Source organism: Paroedura picta, chromosome 8, assembly GCF_049243985.1.
Source record: "Paroedura picta isolate Pp20150507F chromosome 8, Ppicta_v3.0, whole genome shotgun sequence".
NCBI classification, from domain to species: domain Eukaryota; kingdom Metazoa; phylum Chordata; class Lepidosauria; order Squamata; family Gekkonidae; genus Paroedura; species Paroedura picta.
This window is the reverse complement of record NC_135376.1, coordinates 98,327,641-98,351,740: the sequence shown is the minus strand read 5'-3', so window position 1 is coordinate 98,351,740 and position 24,100 is coordinate 98,327,641. Positions and strand designations below refer to the sequence as shown.

Below are 24,100 nucleotides of genomic sequence, written 5' to 3'. Positions count from 1 at the left end.
GCGAGGGAAGTGAAGCTGAGAGAGCCCTGATATTACTAAAGAAAAAGAAGAGTTGGTTCTCAAATGCCACTTTTCTCAACCCAAAGGAGTCTCAGAGTGGCTTACATTTGCCTTCCCTTTCAGGAGCTAGCTCGCCAGATTAGAAGTCGGTGCTCCTAGCTACTACACCAAGCTGGCAACTGGCCCTCTCTGCTGATCTGAGGGAATAGAGACATGGCTCCAACTTCCCCTCCAGCAATGAGAAGAATACTGGCTCTGCTTGCATATATAGGCAGGCAGGGCTGATGGGGGCATTGGAGACACGTGCAGAGGTTACAGCTTATCTCCAAAGATAAGCAGTCACCACTATCTGGTGTGACCTATAGGAGACCGAAGGAAACTGCTTGCACTAACTGACTGGCAGGCAGGGCTGAGCAGGTGTCTGTGGGGACAACAGAGAGAGAAGCCAAAGCCTTCCCCCATGGTACCAAATGGTTGGCTTCCTGCATTGTAGACAGACTGAGGGTGGTAAAAGTAGAAGCTAAGGTTTTGCCTTCAAACTATTAACAAACATCACATACACATTGCTTGAACTTGCTGACAGGCAGGGTTGAACAGATTTATGTGGGGGGAAACAGGCAGTGACCAAAGCTTTCTTCCCTGACACCAGACAGACAGATAGACCAGCATAAGATGATGTGATACATCTATTAAAACCAGAATTTAAAACATCCTAAAATACAGTAATACGAGATAAAACATGCATGAATGTATACAAACACAGCTTTCCAGTTCATTTGGCACAGACCATTCTATTGCGCATTTTCATTGCTGTTGCACAAAACCTGACAACGCTATAGGTTGTGTCATTATTTGCATCTGTAAGCAGCAAAGAAACGTAAAATTGTCTTGAACGCTCTGGAAATCTGCCTAACAGTGGTAGAATTAGAGTAGTTTGGATGTCATTATAGCATTGACATTGAAGGAGAGTATGTTCCACGATTTCTATATGTCCAGAGGGGAGGATGTTACAGCATGCTAAAATGAAGGCCCTCCTATGACTAAGTACTTCAAGTTTGGTTAAGTATGTCATAGGGAAGGACAAATATCTATTGGGTTCACTGACAATAAAGGATGGGTTATAGCTAGAACTTGTTGGCGTTCTATGTCAGTTAATCTCTGCTTAACGGCTTCTTTGGCCTGATCATATCCCATACTCAGGAGGAGCTCAGGAGAGAACACCAAAAGTGCGATTTTAGTTCTCACATTTCATTGCCATAAACATTGGTAACCATCCTCAGTTGTTAGTGGGGCAAGACCATGAGGATAAAAGGATAATCTAAGACAGTAATTTAGAGCAGTCAGCTATACCCTAGGCTCCATCTTTATAAACCCTGTCTCAAGTCTCAGGGAAGCATTGGAGACACACGTTGGCATTTGTAGATCTTAAAATTTTAGATTGAACACTCTTCAAAGGTGCAAGATGAGAGAAGTGACCCAACTGTGTGCCATTTAGTAGTTGTGACACTGACTTGGCTTCAAACAATTTGAGTGCTGCAGCTCCCCTGGTACTATCAGATTGCCCTCCTGACCTGTAGACAGACTGGGGGGGGGGGATAGAGGTAGAAGCTAAGGCTGTACCTTCTAATATGCACAGATCCCCCAAAGCAGACAGAAAAGGATGATTTTTTTTTGTTCTAATGCTGAGACATATAACATTTTATTGTAATCTATGTGAAGTTGAGAGGGCTTCTAAGAACATTCAAAGTGCATTTTATACCAGGTGTGCATCCAAGGGCTCTCTGAAGATCTGGAATTCATGTTATGGACAAACTGAAGAATGGAAAAACTAGATTCCAAAGCAGCGTATGTCTAAAGTGAAAAAAAAGAAGAAAACAATCATCTGCCTATAGGAAAGATTAGTGCCTTCAATATGTTTACATAGTACCGTGGTTCTCAACCACCTTACAGCTGCAACCCCAACTGCAGCGGTGGCAGGGACAGCGAATGCACACACAGGAGTGGCGTGCGCAGGTGTGCAGGGACACACGTGCAGGCCCAGAACAACTGAGGCAGCGTGGTGGCAGCCAGTGCTGTGGCTCTGCCATGGCCGGCCACTGCCACCACCCACACTGCCGCCTGCCGCTGCTGCTGCCACCTGCCGCTGCCACTGCCTGTTACCACTGCTGCCGCCCGCCGCAGCCTACCACCATGGCCACCAACCTGACAACCCCACGAAAGGGGCCAGGCAACCCCACTTGGGGTCGGAACCCCAAGGTTGAGAACCACTGACATAGTATGTATGTCCACGTAATAGTTTTTCACCGGCAGGAAGCATGAGCTAGGGTTGCCAACTCTGTGTTGGGAAACTGCAGGAGATTTGGGGGTGGATCCTGGAAAAGATGAACTCGGGAAGGAAAGACTCCACTGGAATATAATGCTATGGGGTCCACTCTCCAAATCATCAATTTTCTCCAGAGGAACTGAATTGCATAGTCTGGAGATGAGCTGAAATGCTGGAAGATCTCCAGCCCTGGAGTTTGGCAAGCCTAGTTCCATTAGCCTAGATAAGGGAAGGAGATAGACAACCTTCCCCAGTCTAGTGTAAATAAACTAATGGATCTACTTCAGTACAAAACCAGAGCATGCAGGAGAGAAGATATAAACCATAACCCACCCAGGGTTTTACTGTGTGATCCTAGAACTGTTAATTTCAATAGGCTTAGGCTGGAGTAACTCTGCATGGGATTGTACCATTACTCTGATGTTTTGGCATTTTTCCTCATCCTGTCTGACTTCAGAGCCAACTGAAGTGGGGGAAATTTATACCCAGAAATGTGTTTCCCAGTGGAAATTTTTTTCCGAAATGACTAACTTTAATCCCAGTATCAAGTAATCAGACTCAAGTATTAGAAAAGAGGTCTCCATTGGAGTCTACTCAATGAGGCCTACTGCCAGGAAAGAGTGGGAAGTGCTGTCCAGCTGCAGCCGATTTATGATGACTTTGTGGGGGGGGGGTTGCCATTGCCTGCCTCTGTGTAGCAACCTTGAGCTTCCTCACTGGTCGGTACTGACCAGACTGACCCCTGCTTAGCTTCTGAGATCTGAGAAGACTGGGCTAACCTGGATAGAAACTATTCTCACTATTTATTTATTTATTTATTTATTTATTTATATGCTGCCACTCCTAGGCCAGCTAGCCCACAATGGCTTACAACAACAATAAAATACAGTAAATCAACAAGATATTACATTAAAATCTCCCACTCTTCCCACCCACTCTACCCCATATCCCCTTACCAAGCCACCAGTTCACTGCCATATGTGCCCAGCAAGGTGTAATAAGACAGGCACCAAGGGTACCAAAGTGTCCAGGGGCACTAGAGGAGGGGGCAGATCTTCCACATCCAGCTGTTTTGACAATGAATTTTGAATCTTTCTTCTGCTAGAAAACATATATAGAATGGGTTCCCACATTCACCAGTTTTCATTTGTTATCTCAACCCTCAGGGTGTATTATTTTGCAGACTGTTTGCCTCTTTAGAAAGAAGTTGTGGCTCTTTGTGTTGTTATTAGTGATGGGTGGTATGGTTCAGATAAGCATGAAAAACTCAAATAAATGCTGATTCTAGTACTTTTAGGGCTTATTCAAACTGAATCAAACATCCTATCAGTTTAAATCAACAAAATCAGCAGAAATTGATTCAAACTTGATTCAAGATTTGACTGATTGAGAAAGAGTTTGCCAAACAGCTGAGCCTGAGACTCAGCAGCTTGGCAGCCTATTTAAATGCCCCTGATCCCTTCCCAGGCTGCAGAGCCTGCTCTCTGCAGCCTGAGAAGAGGAGAGAAAAGCCCACCCAGGATCAACTGTTTGGCAGGCCTCCTCCTCAACCCTTCCCAGGCTGTGGAAAGAGTGTAACCTGGGAACCCACCATTTAAAGAGCCCACCAAACAGCTGATCCTCAGGATCTTCAGGATCAGTTGTTTGGCAGGGTCTAGAAGCATTTAAAAGTTTTAAATGCCTCCAGATCTGCCAAATAGCTCCCTCTTGGTTGTTTCGGTCAAACCAAGATTGAATTGGCCAAACTGAAACTGATATAACAAATCAGTGATTCAGTTGATTCAAATAGTACTGAAACAGTAAACTTCAAATCTGAAAAGTAACAGTTCCCCCCCCCCCGTGCACATCCCTAGTTGTTATTTAAACTTGAGTTGTAGAATTGTGTCCTCATACAAAGGAAATACTTAACAGTGATTAAAATGTGGAATTTCCTGCCAGAGGGTGTAGTGATGGACATAGGCATAGAAAGCTTTAAGAGGGTTAGACTGATTCATGGAGAAGAGGTCTATCAGTGGCTACTATCCATGAAGGACTGCAATCTGGATTTTCAGATAGTTAGATGGATAGGGAATTGGTTAGAGAACTGCACAAAGAGTTGTTGTCAATGGTGTTTCAACAGACTGTAGAGAGGTGAGTAGCGGGGTACCTCATGGCTCGGTGCTCGGCCCGGTACATTTCATAGAATCATAGAATCATTGAATCATAGAGTTGGAAGGGGCCATACAGGCCATCTAGTCCAACCCCCTGCTCAACGCAGGATTAGCCCTAAGCATCCTAAAGCATCCAAGAAAAGTGTGTATCCAACCTTTGCTTGAAGACTTCCAGTGAGGGGGAGCTCACCACCTCCTTAGGCAGCCTATTCCACTGCTGAACTACTCTGACTGTGAAAAACGTTTTCCTGATATCTAGCCTATATCGTTGTACTTGAAGTTTAAACCCATTACTGCGTGTCCTCTCCTCTGCAGCCAGCAGAAACAGCATCCTGCCCTCCTCCAAGTGACAACCTTTCAAATACTTAAAGAGGGCTATCATGTCCCCTCTCAACCTCCTTTTCTCCAGGCTGAACATTCCCAAGTCCCTCAACCTATCTTCATAGGGCTTGGTCCCTTGGCCCCAGATCATCTTCGTCGCTCTCCTCTGTACCCTTTCAATTTTATCTACGTCCTTCTTGAAGTGAGGCCTCCAGAACTGCACACAGTACTCCAGGTGTGGTCTGACCAGTGCCGTATACAATGGGACTATGACTATGGGACTATTTGAACATATTTATTAATGATCTAGATGAGGGGGTGGAAGGACTACTCATCAAGTTTGCAGATGACACCAAATTGGGAGGACTGGCAAATACTCCAGAAGATAGAAACAGAGTTCAACGAGATCTGAACACAATGGAAAAATGGGCAAATGAGAACAAGATGCAATTTAATAAAGATAGGTGTAAAGTTCTGCATCTGGGTCAGAAAAATGAAAAGCATGCCTACTGGATGGGGGATACGCTTCTAGGTAACACTGTGTGTGAATGAGACCTTGGGGTACTTGTGGATTGTAAACTAAACGTGAGCAGGCAGTGTGTTGCAGCGGTAAAAAAGGTGAATGCCATTTTGGGCTGTATCAACAGGGGCATCGCATCAAAATCACAAGATGTCATAGTCCCATTGTATACGGCACTGGTCAGACCACACCTGGAGTACTGTGTGCAGTTCTGGAGGCCTCACTTCAAGAAGGATGTAGATAAAATTGAAAGGGTACAGAGGAGAGCGACAAAGATGATCTGGGGCCAAGGGACCAAGCCCTATGAAGATAGGTTGAGGGACTTGGGAATGTTCAGCCTGGAGAAAAGGAGGTTGAGAGGGGACATGATAGTGTCAAGTGCTAGAAGAACTCACAACATACTCCTGTAAAAAAAAAGCTTTATTGGAAGTTTACTTCAGTCACTATAACTAGCGAAGTCAAATCTGCCTAACAACACAAAAGCAAGCCCTTTTCAAGAGAATTCTCCCGCCCAAAACTTGAAGGTTCCCAGGGGGGAGGGGGAAGAGCTCCAGGTGCCCGGCTGGGCAATTAGCCAAGGAGTGTTACTTCTGGCGCGTCCTTGGACCGCTTGGCGCCCACTGACAAGATAACTATTATTGTTACATAGAGCAGGCCCCGCCACCGGGTTCAAAAGACAAATAGTTCACAGCAAATCATGATAACAACTACACAGCAGACAGGTTTCGATTTCAGGCAGATAGCTCATATAATGGGCCAGGGTTACATAGGGGCCCAGCAGCAATAAGCCAAGTTAAGAAGAAGAAGAAGAAGAGTTGGTTCTTATATGCCGCTTTTCCCTACCCGAAGTAGGCTCAAAGCGGCTTACATTCGCCTTCCCTTTTCTCTCCCCACAACAGACACCCTGTGAGGTGGGTGAGGCTGAAAAAGCCTTGATATTCCTGCTCGGTCAGAACAGTTTTATCAGTGCCATGGCAAGCCCAAGGTCACCCAGCTGGCTGCATGTGGGGGAGTGCGGAATCAAACCCGGCATGCCAGATTAGAAGTCCGCACTCCTAACCACTACACCAAACTGGCTCTCTTTCCCCAAGAAAACATGGGGAAACTCAGGTTAACATAAAAACATGGCAGAGAACAGGCACTGATCCTGACAGATAGCCCTCTTTAAGTATTTGAAAGGTTGTCACTTGGAGGAGGGCAGGATGCTGTTTCCGTTGGCTGCAGAGGAAAGAACACGCAGTAATGGGTTTAGACTTCAAGTACAACGATATAGGCTAGATATCAGGAACAAAATTTTCACAGTCAGAGTAGTTCAGCAGTGGAATAGGCTGCCTAAGGAGGTGGTGAGCTCCCCCTCACTGGCAGTCTTCAAGCAAAGGTTGGATACACACTTTTCTTGGATGCTTTAGGATGCTTTGTGCTGATCTTGCGTTGAGCAGGGGGTTGGACTAGATGGACTGTATGGCCCCTTCCAACTCTATGATTCTATGATTCATATCCAGAGGCAGTAAACCTCTGAATCCCAGAGCGAAAAGGCAACAACAGGGGAAGGCCTTGGCCTTTGTGCCCTGTTGCTGGACCCCAAGAAGATCTGGTTAGCCACTGTATAAGACAGGAGACTGGACCAGATAGAGCACAGAGCTCTTCTGATATTTTTTATTAAATTAATTCATTAATTTATCCTCTGCCTTTCCCCCAGTGGGTACTCAAAGTAGATGACATCATTTCCCTTTCTTCTATTTCATCCTCACAACTCTGTGAGGTAGGTCAGGAGGACACAGTGTGGCTGGCCCAAGGTCACTCAAGGAGCTTCTTTGGCCTGAGTGGGGTTTTGAACCTGGCTCTTCCAAATACCAGTCTGATGCTCAACCACAGTCTACCATGCGTACTAAATGCCATTCTTCAATCTTAGCCTTCAGGGGAGATTATTGTTTTTCAAATTCAGCCATCCAAGAGAGAGTGACAAGTGGAAATGAAGGTTTCACTTACTGCTTTGTTGAAGAAATCCACTTTTTGGGATAACTAGTTCCTCTCTTGTCAGGAGAGTGATGGGCAATAAAGAAAACAATCGGGGCTCCATCACTGAATGTCACCAACGACATTCAGGAAGCAAGTCCAGAATGCAAATAAGAACTGGGGGGAAGAATTAAGGAAGATCGGGTAGCTCCATCCCTGGTACTCATCTTTTTCTCATCTTCTCATGGCTCATTGTCATTCAATTCCCCGTAGCTTTTGAAAACCTCGATGATCAGATAATAAGAGGTTGAGTGGGATGCATAACATCAAACTGATTAAATTTGTTTACTGATAATTCTTTCAAGGTTCCAGGAATATCATGTAATTTCCAAGGTTTATTTCCAACCGATTTTGTGTAATGTATTATTGACAACATCCTTGTGGAGTGTTCTGACAATGTCATTCAGGATAATTATTTCACAACAGATTTTTCAGAGTCCCTGATTCCTGTTGGGATTTGTTTTTGCATAAATTATGGCACAGAATATTTAATCAGAACCCTGTTAGTACCCCTTGGCTGTCCCTCCCCCCTATTTTTGGAGGTGAGAGGGACAAAAAGAGAGTTTTGTAGGATATCAGTAGGAATATGCTTCTCTTCTTAGCTCTGTCTCCTAAAATGCAATTGGTAAAATGCTGCCCTCTAGCATTTTTGTTTAATAACACTTTAAAAAATCCACGCCAAGCCCCACAAACAAAGGAAGAATAGGCTTCTTTCTGTGGGCCACATTAACATAAATATGGATGTCAACAGTTCACAAATGCGTTTTCAGATAATGTCTTTTCAATCTCATAGTCTTTATGATGGTGCTAAGAAACATTAGTTCCCTTAAGTTAACAATTACAGAAAGATAATAAAACAGAAAACAAAAGCTGTATTATATGTAGAGTTGAGCAAAGTTTGAATCCAGTGGCACCTTAAAGACCGGAATAAAACTTGGTTCGTCTTCAGGATGCCACTGGATTCAAACTCTATTCTGCTGCTTCATACCAACATGACTACTCACCTGAATATGTTAGGTTGGCAACTTCTATATCATCACCCTCTAGCTAGGATTACCAACCTCAAGGTTATGCTGAACTGAGTCACTCAAAATTACAACTGATTTTCAAATACAGGTATCCATTCCCCTGGAGACTATGGTAGCTTTGGAGAACGAACTCTATGACAGCTCCTCTCCAACAAAATCTCTCCCCTCCCCAGACCCCCCCCCTCAGTCTCCACCCCCAAATCACCAGAAATTCATGGTTGCCAACCCTACCTTTAGCTATCCCTTCAATGTGAATTTGATCTGTAGGAATGATCAGGCAATGTTATTTAGCTCAATACTATGCCTACTGGATGGGGGATACGCTTCGAGGTAACACTGTGTGAACGACACCTTGGGGTACTTGTGGATTGTTAGCTAAACATGAGCAGGCAGTGTGATCCAGCGGTAAAAAAGGCAAATGCCATTTTGGGCTGTATCAACAGAGGCATCACATCAAAATCACAAAATGACACACTTTTCTTGGATGCTTTAGGATGCTTAGGGCCGTTCCTGCGTTGAGCAGGGGGTTGGACTAGATGGCCTGTATGGCCCCTTCCAACTCTATGATTCTATGATTTTATGATTCTATGATAACCTTCACCTGCTCACTTCTACATATGAAGTTCTTTTAGAGGGCCAGGACATTTTCCTCTGGCTAACTGGGCCTGCATGAGCTGAACAGGATCCATAAGACCTGTACAGAAGGCCACTGGAGACTCCATCATTTTATTGATTGCCTGGGCCTGCAAAAGCAGTGGTGCTGAGACGTGTCTGCCTGGCTGCAATGGACTGGGTGGCTCAGGTTGTCCTGATCTTGGAAGCCAAGTCCAGGGTTGCTACTTAAGGCAGGCAATGGCCAACCAACTCTGAATGTCTCTTGCCTTGGAAACCCTACGAGGTAGCCATATGTCAGTGGTGAGTTGGCCATACTTTCCACTAACAGTGGCTTCAGGTCTTGTGGAGGATGCAAGGAGGGAGGCGAAGCATTCCTTTGTGATGTTATCCCCCGTCACAAGATATTTTGGGATTTTAGAGGAAATCTAGTTGTAAGCGAGCTTGCTGGAGGAAAAGCAAGCAATAACTCTCGACTGCATAGCTAATTACCCTCCCAATAATGGTCCTGACAAAATTCCCCCCTCCACACACACTTCCCATCACTAGATACTATAAAGCCGGAGTGGCCAAGCTTTATGTACGGTTTGGCCACTTGTGAATAAATAGTATTTTGGAAAGAAACTCTCATGTGAGGTTTTTTTAAGTACTTGCAATTTTTTGCATTCTTCCCTTTCTTCTGCTCTAACCTGGATGGCCTAGGCTAGCTGGATCCTGTAAGTGAAGAACTGATTATTCCTTGGATGAGAGACCGCCAAGAAAGTCCAGGGATGATCAATAGAGGCATGCAGTGGCCAACCTCCTGTGAACATTTTATTTATTTTATTTATTTAGATTTCTATAAATCTCTTGCCTTGAACACCCTACTGCATGGCCACAAGTTGATGTGAAGATACATTATGCCACCAACGCCTGTCTGGTGAGTGGCATTCAATAGCTGATAAATTCAGCAAGTCTGATATTGAGAACCCAGAAAAGGTTGTATTTCAAAAACATTCAAGATGAAGAAGAGACGGTTTTTGATGTGGAACCCAGATGCTTTCCAATGTAGATATGCTCTCCTTCACTAGAATTTCCTGACAGGTAAGCCCGTTCCTCACATACAGTGCCACTCCTCCACCTCTTCGATCTATTCTGTTTTTTCTGAACAGTTCATATCCATCCACCATTACATTCCAGTCATGAGAATCATTCCACCAAGTTTCTGTGATGCCTACTAGATCATACCTTTCCATCAGCATGAGAAGTTCCAGCTCTTCCTTTTTATTGCCCATTGTTCGGGCGTTAGTATAAAGGCATCTGAATCCTTTTACTTTTGGTTCCCTATGAGCTGGCCTTGCCAGTTGGGCTGCCTCTGATCATTTTTCTTCCATACACTCCCTATGTTGATCGTCTCCTTCCCCTTGTGCCTTCAGTTTAAAGCTCTCCTGATGAATCTCCCCAGGTTCCTGCCAAACACATTCTTCCCCAACTTCGACAAGTGCAGTCCATCAGGTGCTAGTAGGCCTTCTTCAAGAAAGCCTATCCCATGGTCCCAGAAACCAAATCTCTCCTACCAGCACCAACTACGCAGCCAGTGATTCACCTCCATTATCTTCCTCTCCCGACGCATTCCTCTTCCCTTGACAGGCAAGACTGAAGAGAATACCACTTGTGCCCCCATTTGCTTGAGCTTCCTCCCCAAATCTTGATAGTCTTTTTTAATAGGAGCAATGGTATTCAGGGACATGTCATTCGTTCCCACGTGGACCATCACAAATGGGTAGCAATCTGTAAATTTGAGGAGTTTGGGCAGCCGTTCTGAAATGTCTTTAATGCGTACATGCGCTATTTCGGCCGCGCAGCGCGCATGTGCGCATGTGCGGCCCTTATTCCCTCTCCCCCCCCTCCCGCAGTAAGAAGCTTCCCGAGCCGCAAGCTTGAAGCCTTGGAAGTTTTTTACTGCAGGGGGAGCGGGGAGAGGGAACCGCGGCCCGGCGCCCTGGCCTTCGCAGGTTGGGGACCACTGCCCTATCTTATATTGGTACTAGGGGCAAAGCCCATTGTATCCAAGAATACAATGGGCGCTAGAGCTTGGCAGTGGGAAGAGGAAGGGGAGGAGTTGTCCAGGAGTTGTTATAATGTGAGCATAGACATTAAGATGTATATCCAGAGAGCCTTCTGATTTTAATTTACGTAACTCATTAAGATCACCAGAACCTAAGAATTCTGCAATACATCTGTCCATTCTATTATTCCACTGAACCCTACAATATTAATTCTGACTCAAGTTCTCCTCAAGGTGCAAATCTAAAATTGGGGGGTTAAAATTAGGGTTTGCAAAACTCATTATCAGTGGTAAATGATCACTATCTAGATAAGTGAAGAGTTCAAATTATTCAACAGACTGGATCATTTTCATAATCTATCTCACCCGAACAGTAAGTAAATTCTCCTGGATAATGTGGGATATGATCCATTTAATATCCAATAATTTGTAGAATTACCATTTGTAGAAAATTGACCAGTAGAATTAGTTTTTTTAATGTTTAGAAGATCTAAGAAGGGGGAGGAGGATTGTCAGATCTTCTGTTGGGTAGGTATTAAGCCTACTATATATAGATTTATCAACAGGACGAATCCTGGCATTAAAATCTCCACCAATAATCACATATACAGTTGGATTATCTCCTAATAGTTTCCAGATATACATCTCAAGTCCACCACGAAAAGAAAGGGACGGTTCAAAATTATTGTAACAGAAAACAGAACCTATCCCGGGCTATATTAAACCATTCCACAATAAATACAAATAAACGTTTCTTATCTCTTCTTATATATTTACTAGAAATATAGCCCATTGCAGATTGAAATGCAATGGGCGCTAGCAGTTTCCCCCCCCCCCGCTCCGTGGAGCAGCCTACCTCCGTGGAGCAGCAGAAGCGGCTGTACTGTTGGGCTGACGGCCCCACCGGCTTCGGGGCGGTCAGCGACTCGGCGGCGGGCTGCGGGGCTCGTTGGCCGCGTCAGGCAGGGAGTCCCCGGCGTTTCCCCCCCCCCCCGCTCCGTGGAGCAGCCTACCTCCGTGGAGCAGCGGAAGCGGCTGTACTGTTGGGCTGACGGCCCCAGCGGCTTCGGGGCGGTCAGCGACTCGGCGGCGGGCTGCGGGGCTCGTTGGCCGCGTCAGGCAGGGAGTCCCCGGCGTTTCCCCCCCCCCGCTCCGTGGAGCAGCCTACCTCCGTGGAGCAGCGGAAGCGGCTGTACTGTTGGGCTGACGGCCCCAGCGGCTTCGGGGCGGTCAGCGACTCGGCGGCGGGCTGCGGGGCTCGTTGGCCGCGTCAGGCAGGGAGCCCCCAGCAGCCGCGCACAGCGCGACTGCCGGGGACTCCCTCAGGCGGCGGCCTGATGCGGCGAGAGGCGCTTCGCGCCTCTCGCCGCGTCAGGCCTCCGGGCAGGGAGCCCCCGGCAGCCGCGCACAGCGCGACTGCCGGGGGCTCCCTCAGGCGTCAGGTCGGGAGCAACTGAGAGCCGCGCTGCGCGCGGCTCTCAGTTCCTGGGGCTGGGAATCGGAGGGACCAATCGGCAGGCGCTTCGCGCCTGCCGATTGGTCCCTCCGATTGTCTGTCATGAGGAAGGGTCCAATCTGGACCCTTCCTCATCCCGGACTCATCCCGCCCCAGGACCCCTTACTGCTTTATTTAGACCGTGGCGCCCGCGGCGCCACGGGCGGTTTACAGATGTGTATAAGCACAACCAGAACGGCCTCTAGATTAAACCGTTTTCAATTTTGTTTTCCTCAGTGGTTGTCCTTCTAAAATACAAAAGCATACAATTAATACAGGCTTATCAACCATTTTTACAAAACAGAAGAGAACATATTTAACTGAACATAGTCATTATTCTAGTCTACAATAGTACATACCTCCTATAATTTTTATAAACATACAGTCATTGTTTCTTTAATATATATATAAATCAAAAGCCAGCTTTTTGGCTATTATCGTAAAACTTATAAAAATTATAAAAATTATACTAAAGGGCCAAGTCTTACCTTTAAATTATATTATATATATGTGGCCTTTGGCTCTCAGGTTTGGGGAGGTCTGTTCAAAAGACTCATCCCACTGGGTTGTAGACTGCCTCTGGTAATTATACTCTAGCTGAGAAACTTACTCCATGCCACACCTATACCAATTAAAGCTGCAGTCTCATCTAAAAGCGAAGAGTTCCAAACATATGTAAAAAATATATTTTAAGGGCTCTAAATTCTCCCAATTGGCCATGAAGCCTATCAGTTAGGATTTAAATTATAATAAACTTTCTTCCAAGGTACCCCTATAGAGGCTATTGATCTTGAGTTTAAGAAATTACAGCATCATTTTGCAGTCCTTGTGTTTGCAGGTGCTACCTCACAGGAAGCAAGAAAGTTCCAAATTTGTGTTTAAGCCTTTAGGGCTCATAGTTTCCAGTGAGTAAATGTAAAAACTTTCACGTTGTCTCAAGATCTTATTGATGTCCATCTTGTGGTGTCCAACAGTTGAGATTTGTTCAAGTCCAAAGAATAGTAAATCTTCTGGTTTGTGTCCTTTTTCCATGAAGTGAGTCACCATCGGAGCATCTGTTATCTGGTGTCTAAGTCTGGACTGGTGTTCCTGGATCCGGACCCTAATTGGACGGCTGGTAATACCAATGTACAATTATTGGGGCTTAGAAGTATTTGGGGGACAATAAACATTAACAATTATACAATTATAAAAAGCAATATAAATCTTATAGATCGAAGAGGTGGAGGAGTGGCACTGTATGTGAGGAAAGGGTTTACCTGTCAGGAAATTCTAGTGAAGGAGAGCATATCTACAGTGGAAAGCATCTGGGTGAAAATAAGCGAGGGGAAAACAAACAGTGTGGTGGTTGGTTTCTGCTACCGACCGCCTGACCAACGAGAGGATGTGGATGCTGCACTTTGTGAGCAGCTTGAGAAAATATCCAAGCAGCAGGACCTTGTCATCATGGTGTGCGAAGTGTCCTCAGTCATGCAACTTTCTGACCTGTCTGGCTGACAATTTCATTTATCAAATGGTAGATGAACCCACAAGAGGTTCAGCCATACTGGACTTAATACTGACCAACAGGCAAGAGTTGGTGGATGAGGTGAAGGAGGTGGGGACCCTAGGGGGAAGTGACCATGTCCTCATAGAATTCTTTTTGAGATGGGGAGCCAAGGAAGCTTGTAGCCAGACGCGGATGTTGGATTTTCGTAGGGCAAACTTTAATAAACTTCCCCCCCTCCTCAACCAATTTACAAGTGAATTCTTTCGTTGAGTGGGAGGCTCCCAGCTAATTACACCCACTAATCAAACAAAGAGAGAGCTTAAAGAAAAGAGAGACTTTAAAGTTTTGTTGGAGAGAGTTCAGTGGGGGACGCTGACTTGATACGGAGATCGACAAACTGATAATTTTGGATCGCTCGTGCTCCCGCGAGACCTCACGAGACTTTCTGTTTATAGTTTGTGACTGCCTAGAACTATGGAAAAATTAACTAAGGCACAGCTTTTCCATTTGTTATGCGAAGGGAACTCAAAGATACTGAAAGCAGTCAACAAGGTGGAAAAGGAAATCCAAAAGACTAAGAAAGGGCTTTTAGACAGAACCGACGGTTTGGAAAAAACAGCTGATGAAAACACAACTTAGCCAACAATACATCAAACGAGAATTCAATGTCTGGAAGTTAATCAACAGGAGGGGGAAAGACCTAGGGACGTAAAAATCAAAAGCACCTTGGAAGAACTTGGGAAAACAGATTTAAGGAAGGAAAGCACCGAAAACCTGGAAGTCTATTTAGAACAGGAAGTGATTTGGATCAACAAAATAAACAGAGTCTATTCAAAGGCGACAGCACGCAGGAAGCTATCAGGAGATATCTCTGTGCGACCAGAGGAAGAGATCCGGATTGACAAAATATACAGAGCCTACTTAAAGTCGACTGCAAGCAAGAATCAAGCAAGAGACTTCTTTGGCCCTGACAGAAGGACAACCAGAAATACTCTATGCAGGAATCATCAGGCGTCACTGTGGGAAAAAATACAATTTCATTTTCTGCGACCACCTGAAGGATGTGATGAACAGTGGAGCATTCTCCTGGTCTCCTGTGGGAAAGACAGCAGCAGTAACTTTTAGGTCAGGGCCAATATATGAAGGGAACTGACTTTATATTATCTAAGAAAATAATAGAATATATTCTTATAATAGATTATACTCTCATATGTATCAACAATTACTCTGCTAAGAAAGATGGTAATAACTTCTAGATCAGGATCAATATGTGATGGGAACTGAATATGTATGTTAATATGTATGCTAAAAGAGGATGGCAAACTATACTTCATATGTATTAACAAGACAGCAGTAATAACTCTTAGGTCAGGGCCAATATATGAAGGGGACCGACCTTATATCATTTAAGATAATAATAGAATATATTCTTATAACAGAATATACTCTCATATGTATTAACAATCATTTTGTTAAGACAGATGGTAAAAACTTCTAGATTAGGATTAATATGTGATGGGAACTGAATATGTATGTTAAAAGAGGATGGCAAACCATATCAGCTGGTCGCTTTTTTCCTCTTTTACTTTTCTGTAAATGCTTTATATAATAATAAATAATAAAATTACCAAAAAAAAAAAAAAAAAGGCCAAAGCTGAGAGTGAGCTAAGATTGGCCAGGGAAGCCCATTGTAACAAGAAAAGATTTTTCAGTTATGTGAGGAGCAAACGTAAAGTAAAGGAGGCAATAGGCCCACTGTTGGGTGTGGATGGACAAACTCTAACGGAAGATGCAGAGAAAGCAGAAAGGCTCAGTGCCTATTTTACATCTGTTTTTTCCCACAGGTCAAAGTGTTTAGGCACATCTAGAGATGGCCATAGCCAAAGGATAGTGTCTGGGTGGCAGGTTAACATGGATAGAGAGTTTGTCGAGAGGCATTTAGCTGCACTGGATGAGTTCAAATCCCCTGGTCCGGATGAAATGCACCCGAGAGTACTCAAAGAACTTTCCAGAGAACTTGCACAGCCCTCGTCCATCATCTTTGGAACCTCATTAAGGACTGGAGATGTCCCAGAGGAATGGAAGAGAGCAAATGTTATTCCGATCTTCAAAAAAGGGGGGAAGGATGACCCAGGAAACTACAGACCAGTGAGTCTGACCTCTGTTGTGGGGAAGATAATGGAGCAGATATTAAAGGGAGCGATCTGCAAACATCTGGAGGACAATTTGGTGATCCAAGGAAGTCAGCATGGATTTGTCTCCAACAGGTCCTGCCAGACCAACCTGGTTTCCTTTTTTGACCAAGTAACAGGTTTGCTGGATCGGGGAAATTCGGTTGATGTCATTTACTTGGATTTTAGTAAAGCTTTTGACAAGATTCCCATGATGTTCTGATGGATAAATTGAAGGAATGCAATCTGGATTTTCAGATAGTCAGGTGGATAGGGAATTGGTTAGAGAACTGCACTCAAAGAGTTGTTGTCAATGGTGTTTCATCAGACTGGAGAGAGGTGAGTAGCAGGGTACCTCAGGGCTTGGTGCTCGGCCCAGTACTTTTTAACATATTTATTAATAATCTAGATGAGGGGGTGGAGGGACTACTTATCAAGTTTGCAGATGACACCAAATTGGGAGGACTGGCAAATACCCCGGAAGATAGAGACAGACTTCAACGAGATCTGAGCACAATGGAAAAATGGGCAAATGAGAACAAGATGCAATTTAATAAAGGTAAGTGTAAAGTTCTGCATCTGGGTCAGAAAAATGAAAAGCATGCCTACTGGATGGGGGATACACTTCTAGGTAACACTGTGTGTGAACGAGACCTTGGGGTACTCGTGGATTGTAAACTAAACATGAGCAGGCAGTGTGAGGCAGCGGTAAAAAAGGCGAATGCCATTTTGGGCTGTATCAACAGGGGCATCACATCAAAATCACAAGATGTCATAGTCCCATTGTATACGGCACTCATCAGACCACACCTGGAGTACTGTGTGCAGTTCTGGAGGCCTCACTTCAAGAAGGACGTAGTTAAAATTGAAAGGGTACAGAGGAGAGCGACGAAGATGATCTGGGGCCAAGGGACCAAGCCCTATGAAGATAGGTTGAGGGACTTGGGAATGTTCAGCCTGGAGAAAAGGAGGTTGAGAGGGGACATGATAGCCCTCTTTAAGTATTTGAAAGGTTGTCACTTGGAGGAGGGCAGGATGGTGTTTCTGTTGGCTGCAGAGGAGAGGACACGCAGTAATGGGTATTAACTTCAAGTACAACGATATAGGCTAGATATCAGGAAAAAATTTTTCACAGTCAGAGTAGTTCAGCAGTGAAATAGGTTGCCTAAGGAGGTGGTGAGCTCCCCCTCACTGGCAGTCTTCAAGCAAAGGTTGGATACACACTTTTCTTGGATGCTTTAGGATGCTTAGGGCTGATCCTGCGTTGAGCAGGGGGTTGGACTAGATGGCCTGTATGGCTCCTTCCAACTCTATGATTCTATGATTCTATGATTCTATCCTGCGTTGAGCAGGGGGTTGGACTAGATAGCCTGTATGGCCCATTCCAACTCTATGATTCTGATTCTACAAAAAAACTGGCAATAGGAAAGCATAATTGCCATAGCCAAATGATTAAACCTGTAACAGTTGTAACACTTTTACATTCAAGGGTGATGAAGAGTTGTGCAAGGGGAGCCCAATTCCGACCGATTTGGATTCAGCCAAATTAATTTGGATCAATCCAAATAGCTTTGAAGCCAGTGCAACTCAATGGTGCCATTGACTTGCATTGGAAATCCTGCCCCCGCCATTCCTGGGGGCTGGGGAGGGGGTGTAAGTTACACCCCTCAAACCTCTAGGGGAGCTCAGGGGGTGTCTTTCCTGAGTCAAATACAAGTTTCAGGAAGATTGCACCAGTGGGTCGAATCCTAGCGGTTCCCAAAGAGGGTACTCCTAGCCGCTCCATTGGATATAATGGAGATTCAGATTCTCTAGTCTGAACTTGATTCCCCTTTGAAATCTATGGGGAATGGTGGCACCCTCTTTGGGAGCCGCTAGGATAGGACCCCTTGGTGCAATCTTCCTGAAACTTGCAGGGGACTCAGGGAAGACCCCCCCCCCTCAGCTCCTCTGCAAGCTTTAAGAAGATTGGACCGGGGGGGTCTTATCCTAGCAGCTCCCAAAGAGGGTGCCACCATTCTCCATAGACTTTAATGCTGGGAAAAAAACAATTTCAGGGTTTTTATCCAATTTCCTGGTTAATTAACCCTGAAATGTTTTTTTCCCCCAGCAATGACTTAAATGCCTAATGGGTTCACTGAGGGGGTGGAGGTAAGGAAATTAGATTGGGCACTGGTAGCGATTCATAGAATCATAGAATAATAGAGTTGGAAGGGACCTCATGGGTCAGCTAGTCCAACTCCCTGCACTATGCAGGATACTCACAACCCCATTGGTCATCCACTGCAACCTGCCACCCCTTTGCCTTCACAGAATCAGCCTCTCCGTCAGATGGCTATTTGATAGCGATTCGGCCGATTTGTCTGTTTCCAAATCCAAATTGCACATGTGGACACTAAAATTCCCAAACCGCCCTTCCTTTGCTCTTCATTGAAGGTAATGCCCTTAAATATTGGGACCCACATACCTGAGGGACTGCCTGTTGCTCTATGCCTTCTGCAGGGCCCTACGCTGCTGATCGTTCTTGGCCCTAGGGAAGCATGCCTGGCCTCAACCAGGGCCAGGGCCTTTTCAGTCCTGGCCCCAACCTGGTGGAATGAGCTCCTGGGAGAGCTGCGGGCCCTGCGGGATCTCTCAACGTTCCTCAGGGCCTGTAAAACGGAGTTCTTCCACCAGGTATATGGTTGAGGCCGGGGCTGGCAAGATAGATCTAGCACTCCCCCCCCTCCCGTGATCTGAAGTGAACATCATCGGGACCTCCTTCTCCACCCCGCTAGCAGTGTGTGTGGGTGGGGGGGAAGTTGGGTTTTTTATTGATCTTCCGCCATGTTGGTAATGTTTTATGTCTTTTAATGTGGTTTTAGTGGGGTTTTAAGACACTGTGAATAATAGTGGAATAAAGTCTACCAGATATTTTTTGGACATGAACCAAAACAAAGACTGTTTCTGCACAGAGGAGTAAAACATGTGTTGCCCCCTGCTTGCAAACATGGGATGGTGAATTTCGCTTTTGCAGCCCTCCTTATGGGAGATATCTCCCATGTTTTCCCTCTATCCCATCATGGCTTTTTGCCTCCTGTTGAGGATGCAAGTAAAACAAGCCAAAATCCCCCCCCCCCCCCGCCGTGCCTTGGCTTGTCAATGACAGCAAGTCACCAATCATAGCACAGCAATTCCCCCATGGACTTTCTCCCCCCATCCCCAAAATTAATATTTTTTAAAAGGCACTTCTGCATTGTTATCCTGTAATGCCACAACACAGATGCATTTCTAATATAAATCAACATTTCCACATTGCTATGGGGAATTACCAGAATGATACAGTACCCCCACCCCCTTTTTGGGGATTTATGTTCTTTTGGATTTTATTTACATCTGGGTAGATTTCTGCGATGCTGAATATGGTAACCGAAGCCCAAAAGGATGTTTTGTGTAAATAGTTGGCTTAAAACAAAGTGCTCAAACCCCTGTATGATCAGGATAAGGCTGCTTGATCACCTGTCCACTTACCCAACTCATTTTCCACCTCCGGTAAACACAAACGGGACTGTGATTTGCCTGCCTGATCCCAAATGACTGTGGACACTTTAGAGGAGATTTTATTTTACCTTTGACCAGATGTTTGCAGATCACTCCCTCTAATATCTGCTCCATTATCTTCCCCACAACAGAGGTCAGACTCACTGGTCTGTAGTTTCCCGGATCATCCTTCAACCCTTTTTAGAAAATTGGAATAACGTTTGCTCTCTTCCTGTCCTCCGGGACATCTCTTCAGTCATGCAACTTTCTGACCTGCCTGGCTGACAATTTCATTTATCAAATGGTAGATGAACCCACAAGAGGTTCAGCCATACTGGACTTAATACTGACCAACAGGCAAGAGTTGGTGGATGAGGTGAAGGAGGTGGGGACCCTAGGGGGAAGTGACCATGTCCTCATAGAATTCCTTTTGAGATGGGGAGCCAAGGAAGCTTGTAGCCAGACGCGGATTTTGGATTTTCATAGGGCAAACTTGAATAAACTCAGAGACATGATGAGTGTCATACCATGGACGAGAATGCTGGAAGGGAAGGGAGCATGTGAAGGGTGGGCGCTACTCAAACAGGAGCTATTGCATGCTCAATCAATGACTATCCCAGAAAGACGAAAACACTGCAGGAGCTCTAAGAAGCCTATTTGGATGAACAGAGAACTTCAAGAGGAACTAAGAAAGAAAAGGAAAATGTTCAGGAAATGGAGGGAAGGACAGAGCTCTAAAGAAGAGTACCTACAGGTTACTAGGCACTGTAGATCAATCATCAGAAAGGCCAAAGCTTAGGAGCTGTCCCAAGGCTCAGGAGATTTCTCCTCAATGTCTCCAATCTATTAACAAACACAGTTTGATCATCCTTTGGTAACTCCAGATAGTTAATCAGGTCATCCTAAGGAGTTATCAAGCTGAATACCGCCATGCATGTGAGATAGGAGTGAGTCTCTGAAGTGTTTTTTCTACATTATAGTCTTCCATTTTCATTTGAGTCTCTTCCCAGGAGGGGGATCTGCTTTAATTCCATAGAGTCCACCATCCAAAGGCAGTCATATTCTCAATGGGAATTGATTTCTGCTGTTTGGAGCTCAGTTGTCATGCAGACCTTACAGGAGGCTGACATCCCTGACAATAATGCCATTTGTTGGCTGTTTGAGAGAGGGATTAGGGGCCAGACTTGTCCACTGTCGCTCTTCTTTCCCACCAAACCCTTGCAACTGACAAGGCTTCCACCTTTTCTAAAAGCCTACCTGCAGCGGGGCTTTGGCTCTTTGGTGCTCACCCTCTGCTGAACCAGAGTCCTGAGTTGCAAAGAACCACTTTGGTCTGCCTTCTGTTCTTCATCCAGGCTCTGAGGGAAGAAAGGCCACTTTGTGTGTTCCTTGATCTGAGTTTGTTCTTCCCAGCCAATAACAAATATGAATGCTGATCTTGCTTTTCTTACAAAATTAGTCTCAGGCCATTTGCTACCAGTATAATTATTCTTGAGTTGCATTATCTAAATGTTATATGTCTAAGTATAATTTTATTTGTAGAGCAGTATGTTAACCCTGTCCCTTAGAGTGGTGAAAATGTCTGCACACTGCACATAGCACTCACCCTAATCCTCCAAAGCTCTTCTTGGAATGCCTCTGGATCCTGTCATGCTCTGGGAACCAAACACTGAAACATTTCTACCAGCAAAGATAGTGTCCACTATCTCATTCTGTACCCCCACCACATGCCTAGAGGGAAATAAGATGCTACCCCCAGACACAGCCACATGACCTGCTCAGAGTAGAAGTTTGTTTCTTTACTATTGTCACACCAGAACAGTACCTTGCGGTTAATAAACTGGTCTTGTCAGATCACCACTGCCACCAGTATGTGAAATAGTTCAAGAAATGTCAAGTATCTTAAAACTCCTGCTGGTCACTCTACTGTCCACCGGCTGGCACACCAATGGTTGTCATAGAAGAATGGTCAAGGACAGGAAGGCCTGGAGGATCATTGTCCATGGGGTCGCGATGGGTCAGACATGACTTCACACCGAACAACAACAACAAGTTATAATTTAGTTGTTTAATATAATTGTGACCACTGAAGAAGGCCCTCACGGTCAAAATGTGTCAGCTCTTATGATGTAAGATGTGTAACTATTAATGTAATCCTGTGGAATTGGAGGTGAAACATCTTCTTGGTTGCTGTACTCTTGGATTAAAGATTTTAATAATATGTCGTTTTTAATCCTAATTATGTGTACTAGGATGAATCTGCACAAAGCTTTTATTGCAATCCCAGATCGATTAAATCCCTCCCGTCTGCACTAAAATCGAATTCCATTTTGATTTTGGTCGATGGAAATTTTCCATCTGCAACCTTCATACCTCGACCAGCATTGACCCTATCTTTCGACCGGAATGTCAGGGAGAGCTTATTTTCCGGAATATCCGACTAAAGCGCTCCGGGATCCCAATATATTAAAGTGTAGATGTCTTTGGCTTTGGTTTAACCAGCACTCCCCCCCCCCACCCCACGTTTCCAATGCTGACATAGTGTGGTTCTCTCTTGCTGATTGGTCGAGTTATGGACTCAAAAAAAGGGCTATCCTTTGGATACTTTGCTTAGGATTGTTGAGAGACTGATATCATTCCATTATTCGCTGTTTTATGCTACTCTCTGCTCTCTGTTCAGTAATATGAACATAATTTTACGGAGCCATTACTTCAAAAAAGGGAGGAAGGATGAACCGGGAAACTACAGACCAGTGAGTCTGACCTCTGTTGTGGGGAAGATAATGGAGCAGATATTAAAGGGAGCGATCTGCAAACATCTGGAGGACAATTTGGTGATCCAAGGAAGTCAGCATGGATTTGTCTCCAACAGGTCCTGCCAGACCAACCTGGTTTCCTTTTTTGACCAAGTAACAGGTTTGCTGGATCGTAGAAATTTGGTTGATGTCATTTACTTGGATTTTAGTAAAGCTTTTGACAAGGTTTCCCATGATGTTCTGATGGATAAGTTGAAGGACTGCAATCTGGATTTTCAGATAGTTAGGTGGATAGGGAATTGGTTAGAGAACCGCACTCAAAGAGTTGTTGTCAGTGCTGTTTCATCAGACTGGAGAGAGGTGAGTAGTGGGGTACCCCAGGGCTTGGTGCTCGGCCCGGTACTTTTTAACATATTTATGAATGATCTAGATGAGGGGGTGGAGGGACTACTCATCAAGTTTGCAGATGACACCAAATTGGGAGGACTAGCAAATACTCCAGAAGATAGAGACAGAGTTCAACGAGATCTGAACACAATGGAAAAATGGGCAAATGAGAACAAGATGCAATTTAATAAAGATAGGTGTAAAGTTCTGCATCTGGGCCAGAAAAATGAAAAGTATGCCTACTGGATGGGGGATACGCTTCTAGGTAGCACTGTATGTGAACGAGACCTTGGGGTACTTGTGGATTGTAAATTAAACATGAGCAGGCAGTGTGATGCAGCGGTAAAAAAGGCAAATGCCATTTTGGGCTGTATCAACAGGGGCATCACATCAAAATCACAAGATGTCATAGTCCCAATGTATATGGCACTGGTCAGACCACACCTGGAGTACTGTGTGCAGTTCTGGAGGCCTCACTTCAAGAAGGACGTAGTTAAAATTGAAAGGGTACAGAGGAGAGCGACGAGGATGATCTTTGGCCAAGGGACCAAGCCCTATGAAGATAGGTTGAGGGACTTGGGAATGTTCAGCCTGGAGAAAAGGAGGTTGAGAGGGGACATGATAGCCCTCTTTAAGTATTTGAAAGGTTGTCACTTGGAGGAGGGCAGGATGCTGTTTCTGCTGGCTGCAGAGGAGAGGACACACAGTAATGGGTTTAAACTTCAAGTACAACGATATAGGCTAGATATCAGGAAAAAGTTTTTCACAGTCAGAGTAGTTCAGCAGTGGAATAGGCTGCCTAAGGAGGTGGTGAGCTCCCCCTCACTGGCAGTCTTCAAGCAAAGGTCGGATTCACACTTTTCTTGGATGCTTTAGGATGCTTTGGGCTCATCCTGTGTTAGGGTAAGGGAGGGAGCCCGGGGAGGCATTTCCTGCGCGGCTGGCTGGGGGGGAGCGGGGCGCCAGGTGGGCGGATGTGCACTGGGCCTTTCCCCCTTGTTTGTAGCGCCTCCTTGCCATAGTTCCTGTGGGGGCTAGTGGCGCGACCTGGCACGGCACATAGAAGGAGCGACACTCGCGGTGGCAGCCAGCATGAGCCGTGGCCGCACAGAGGCAGGGTCGGGCCAGTCCCCCTTCTCATTCCCAACCGGGGGCTGCTGGCTGAGTAGTGGTGCTGCCACTCTCCCCCTCCTCGCCTTCCTATGTGTGCCTGAGGGGGACTGAGGTAGCGGCGGCAGAGGAGAAGGAGGTGGGGCCGGAGTCATG

General features: G+C 45.3%; 1 long non-coding RNA gene across 1 annotated transcript in view; it reads right to left on the bottom strand.

The window, feature by feature from the left end:
* Positions 1-1,722: 1,722 nt before the first annotated feature.
* The window catches only part of LOC143842718 (uncharacterized), a 66,298-nt gene continuing 43,920 nt past the window's right edge, over positions 1,723-24,100 (bottom strand). Inside the window, exons 2-3 of the long non-coding RNA XR_013233323.1 lie at positions 20,949-21,049; positions 1,723-1,851 (exon numbers count right to left, since the gene is read on the bottom strand). This is a non-coding gene — a long non-coding RNA (uncharacterized LOC143842718). The remainder of the gene's footprint in view (positions 1,852-20,948; positions 21,050-24,100) is intronic.